Raw genomic sequence first — 5,996 nt, forward strand, 5'->3', positions numbered from 1 at the left:
TGTTAAGCGCAATTTTGTACAGTGTTCAGTCCAATTGAAAGCTTTGTGTTGTGATTTCTGTACCCTTTCTCCACAGGCACTACCTTTTTAGTGGGTATCACTTCCATAAAAAGAACTGAAGAGAGCTAGATCTGAGGGCAGGGCATCCTTATATTGTATCTAAAAGGATAAAAATCCCTGTTTCGTGTTACCTAACTTAAGAGACTTAACTGAGATATCTAGGCAGGCTCAGCCTAGGTCAATGGAGAAAGAATATCCTAGAGAGAACTGAAGAGAGACACCATGTACTATAGCTAATGCTTTTCTGTAAACGGATGAAACATGAACTGCTTATCTGTATATTAAGAAGTTAATACACTCCTATCTGTGAAACAGTTTGATTAGTATATATTAATCTATTAAAAATGCATATATAACTACCAGGTTTCCAGTTTAGTGAGACGTAAAGAGTCCATACAAACAGTTCAGAAAATCACAGTGTAATAGAAGATGCCCTCATAAGGAGGTTTAAGTTGAAAGGTGGCTTTGGCCAAGAAAGAGGGACACGTGTTGAAGCAGTCTTCTACCAACCTGACTGATAGGTATGCAACTGGCATTTTGGGGGTGGGTATCAGGAGATGCTTTTCTTAAAAACATTCTAGTCTTGCATATATGTGGGCAAAACACCTATAGAATAGCTGTTACCATAGGATAAATATCTATTCTTTATCAGCATGTACATGCCTGTTTGTTCATTTATTTACAGTAAATCAGCTTAGCATGCTATTAAAAACTGAAAGGCAAAAACTTAAGAAGCGAACTGAAACACAGAACCCCAGCTCAACCAGTTTTACTAGCAAACTTGAAGCATGCAAAAAACCAAGCACACACTAAACTGTGCTCTCAGCAACAAAAGGAAATTAAGCTAAACAGCCTATGCAGTTTTGCCATTGACTCGTTTCATGGCTAGCAGCAGTATAAGACATTACAAGATACATGAGGTAGAATCAATAGGGCAGGAAAAGAATCCTAGTCTCAGCACCAGGCATTTCACATAAGGGAGGAAGATTAAGGTGTGCCTGGATCTCCTGCACTTGAAAGTTCCTATTTATAGGAACATGTTTTATAGCACTTGATCTTGTGGCATCACTGGCTGTTTCATTCAGATAATTTCCGCACCCTACTGGAGGGGGTGCTGACATTGCAACAGATTCAATGTGAAGAGCTGGATAATTTTTCAGAAAGAAATACTTTCTCCCACACAGCACAGCTGAAAGCAGCAGTTACAGAGGGCTAGGAGGGGAACAAAGCTGCCAGAACCCAAGAGCTGCCAGCTTGAACAGAAACCAAGATCAGTGTAGTCCAGACCCATGCTGTGATCTAGTACCAGATGCCTCAGAGAAAAGGCACCAGAAAATGGCACATGACAAGTGCAGGGTACTTTCCACTCAGAAATGTCTCTTCCATTTGTGGTGGAAACTGGACATCTGTGTAGTTAGGAATCCCCTTAGCCACAGAAGTAGGAGGGCTTCCAAATCGTCTTGCCATTAGTTTGTGATAGTGCCAGGTATTCTTAAACTAAAAACCACAAAGCCTTCTTCAAATTATTGCAAATTCTTGGCCACATTCTCTAAGCTTTCATGTTAGTGGCACAAGCGGAGGCTAGCTGAAGCATCTATGGAGGGCCCAAGACACCATGTTTTTTTCACAGTACAAAATGTAACACTTTCAAAATGAAGCTAAGCCTAAAACTGCTTGCATCAAGAAGAAAAGCCACATTTTCAAGGAAAAAATGTATACAATATCTGTAGTAGGTACAGCCTTGAGTGTTTCCAGGGATGCAGCATCTACCACCTCTCTGGGCAACCTGTGCCAGTGTTTCACCACCCTCATTGTAAAAAATTTCTTCCTTATATCTAGTCTAAATCTACCCTCTTTTAGTTTAAAACCATTAACCCTTGTCCTCTCACAACAGGCCCTGCTAAAAAGTTTGTCTCCATCTTTCTTATAAGTCCCCTTTAAGTACTGAAAGGCTGCAATAAGATCTCCCCAGAGCCGCCTCTTCCTCAGGCTGAATAACTCCAAGTTTCTCAGCCTGCTGGACCTGCTCTAACAGGTCCATGTCTTTCCTGTGCTGAGAGCTCTAGAGCTGGACTCAGCACTGCAGGTGGGGTCCCACCAGAGCAGCGTAGATGGGCAGAACCACCTCCCTTGACCTGCTGGCCGTGCTGCTTTTGATGCAGCCCAGGATATGGTTGGCCCTCTGGGATGCGAGTGCACATTGTTGGCCCGTGCCCAGCTTCTCATCCACCAGTACCCCCAAGTCCATCTCCGCAGGGCTGCTCTCAATCCCTTCATGCACCAGCTTGTACTGATACTGGAGGTTGCCCTGACCCAGGTGCAGGACCCTGCCCTTGGCCTTGTTGAACCTCATGAGGTTCAGACAGGCTCACTTCCTGGGCTTGTCCAGGTCCCTCTGGATGCCACCGCATCCCTCAGGTGTGTCAACAGCACCACTCAGCTTAGTGTTGTCTGCAAACTTGCTGAGGGTGCACTTGATCCCACTGTCTATGTCATTGATGAAGATATTAAACAGTACTGGTCCCAGTATGGACCCCTGAGGGACACCACTTGCCACCGATCTCCATCTGGACACTGAGCCATTGACCACTACCCTCTGGATGCAACCACCCAGCCAGTTCCTTGTCCACTAAATATTTCATCCATCAAATCAATATCTGTCCAATTTAGAGAGATGGATGTTGTGTCAAAGGCCTTACAGAAGTCCAGATAGATGAAATCCGTAGCTCTTCCCTTGTCCACTGATGTAGTCACTCCATCACAGAAAGCCACTTTGTTGGTCAGGTAAGACCTGTCCTTGGTGAAGCAATGTGGATCTTTTCTGGTGATGGGTCAATACAGATCTGCTCTTTATGGAGATCAAAACTGGTCAATGTGTAGTGGTATGTCTATATTGCTTTTGGTAGCAGGCATTGAGATAAGTCTTGAGTTCATGGAGACAAGGGTTTTGAGTCATTTGCTTCCTTATTGCACCTGGGGGGAGTTCAGGGGAGCCTGGAGAGCTGGTTGGGCTCAGTCCAGGCTATAGATGCTATGCAAATCAACACATAGGAAATTGGGCCTGGACCAGCAGGATGGTGTAGTTGTAACCTGACCTGTTTAGCATTACACCATGCCACTAACCTTTGAGGTTAAGTGTTTGCATTCACCAGAAAAATCAGACAGGCTACTAAATTATTTTCATGTTTCAGTCTCATAACTCAGTAGTTATCTGGTTTTGAAGTAGTACAAATACATCCCCTCGTGTGCAACATGCAATGATTAAGTGGTGAGGCAACCCAGAGGTGAGCAGCCCCACGTTGCAGGGCCAGCCAAGGTACAACCATCAAGCTGGTAGGTGGAAAAGCTCTAACTCAGCCCGATGTCTGCTCCTTAGTGTGTTTTTTTTTTTTTTTAATTCATGTGCAGGGATCACTGCTTTAGAGGTTAGCTTAATTCTCTGGGAAGTAAAAGGGCTTTCATGATCCGTGTTGCCACACGGCAGGGAACATAAGTTTGGCACGGTGAGATCTACTGAATATAATGCACAGAAAAAAGAGACTGCGAGTGCTTTGGGGGGGGATGATCTGCAGGCTCCAGGGTGGGCATGGTATGGGATAAAAATGATTGGGACTTTCAGGTCTTTTCTCTCTCACAATTTCCCTGAAACAGCCTCAGTCATTACAACACAAGCCTTTTAATTGTGCAGCTTGATTAACTGCCACACCTTTCTAGAGGCAAAATATATCTATTTTAAAGAAATTATGAACTAAAATCCAGAAGAAAATTCCTTAAAAGCATGAAATGCTGACGGATTATGCTATTTGGAGTGTGAAAGTCAGTGGACATGTACTCCTTTCTGCTGCCTGGCATGAGATGGCCATGTTGGGAAGGGGCAGGGTGCCTGCACTGGAGAAGGGGCTGGCCTCCTCCTCCGCCTCACGAGCAGTTGGCATGGCAGCTGCAGCGGGGTGGCTTCCTCCATGCCCTCTCAGATGGGGCTGCACCCTGTGCCTGAAGGAAGGGGGGACGAGCTGACGACTGTGACACTGCCTGGCTGCAGCATATTGCCTCTTCTCCTGCCATGTACCACAGGCCTGGGACTGCTCGAGCCTGTCCCTGAAGGTGGTCTCATCTTCCCAATCTCGTGCTGGGATCAGGAGGGGAAGACCAGACCAGTGCCCCAAATCATCTCTGTCACTATGACTGCTCCTCTGGTGGCATCAGCACAAAACCCATGTGACAGCACCCTTCAGCCCTTCCCAAGGTGCAGGATGGCTATACCTCCTGCACTGCAGCTGGCCTCAATCCAACAAAGTTGTGCTCCTCAGGCTTCTCTTTTTTTTTTCTTATGTTAAATTATTGACATAGGAGATGCTGAATAATTCACTGGATTTCCTGCAAACTTGATTAGAAATTAAAGAATTCCACATCATTTTGGGTTTCCTCATTTGTTACAGGTTCTGGCCAAGCTGACATAAGAGACTGGGAAGGTCCCTTGGGGCTGTGAAGGTGTTTGGGTTGGAGGCAAGGAGGACTGTACACACCAGCGGGGTGCCCCATTGTACTGCTGTAGGGGCCTGTGGGTATGCATCAAGTCCGTGATGGAAATGTTCTGGGTTAAAAAATGGAAAGAACTTTCTCTGGGGTGGACTTCTCTTTCAACCGTCATCTTTTCATGGTTCCAGTTTAAGTGTGGTCCCACAGACACCCTGGCACAACTGAGAAGAAAGTGAATTGCAGCACCAATGTGGGAAGGGGTAGGAACTTCCTAAGCCTGCTTTTTTGACAAAGAATGGTGTATTGGGTAATTTTGCCTTGGCCCAGGGGAATGGGTCAGTGGCAGGTGCTGCAGCTTTCAGCAGGTCTCCTACTCCCTTATACTTCGCACAATCATTGACTCTGATGTCAAGTGAGTATTAAATACTAGTGTAGTGTGTGGTTTAACTCATCATATAAAGGCAAATCAAACTAAAATCAGACCTAAAGTTCCCTCTTCCCTCTCCCTGGCATCTTGCTCAGAAAAGTTAGAGTCTAGATTTGTTTTTTTTGAGAGAGAGACTGTCAAATCTTTACACGCCTTGACAAATGGAAGATTGGTAAAATCATTGTTGCTACGTAAGAGTTGTAGTATGGATCCTGAACTGGAGGGATGCTCCTGTCTTCAGCTGATGGTGCCTTCATCTTCTTTTCTGTGCCAAGCAACAGCAACTTGCAAATAAATGTGAATGCTTATTTTCTCTTACCAAGAACAGATAGACTACATTTCTACATTTCTAATGGTGAGGAAAGGGCAAAACAAATGAAGGAAAAATTGTCCATCGAGCAAAACTTCTGGTCCAGATGTGCTGGAATAGGCAATGGAGCTGGGAAGGACTGGTTACAGTATCAGACTTGGGTTCAGGGCAGGGAACAGTCTTTCAGACTGTGGTTTATGCCGAATAAAGACATTGTTCCTCATAATGCACTTTACTAGTCTCTGTTTATTTCCAAGTGATAGTATGGGTTAACAAAACAGCCAAAAAAATTTACCTTTCTGGCGCATTTTCCCCTACCAAGAGTCGTTGCAGTTGACAGGGATTTTCGCAATGGGCGAAGGCAATCTCTCAAGCTGTGGTTAGTGAGGGAAATGGCTCACAAAACTTGCTCTGCCTTGAGCTGCAGATCCATCTATGGGGAAGCTGAGGATGTGAAGTTGCTGAATAATGACATTTCCAGCAAGAAATCCATCTTCAGCACAGATTTTTTTAAAAGACCCAACATTTATTTATTCATTCCTTTACTATGTGATAATGTGTGCAGTTAACATTGTATGTCAAAGGCACTTTCATGTTTTAAGGGAGAGGTGTTAAATAACGCTGTACAGTGGTGTTTTTACATCTGTTTGTACTGTGTTTGTTTTTGTGGGGCTTTTCTTTTTGTAATACAAGCTATTTATGAACTGATTATTTCAGAAC

Source organism: Phalacrocorax aristotelis, chromosome 1 (assembly GCF_949628215.1).
Source record: "Phalacrocorax aristotelis chromosome 1, bGulAri2.1, whole genome shotgun sequence".
Lineage (NCBI taxonomy): Eukaryota > Metazoa > Chordata > Aves > Suliformes > Phalacrocoracidae > Phalacrocorax > Phalacrocorax aristotelis.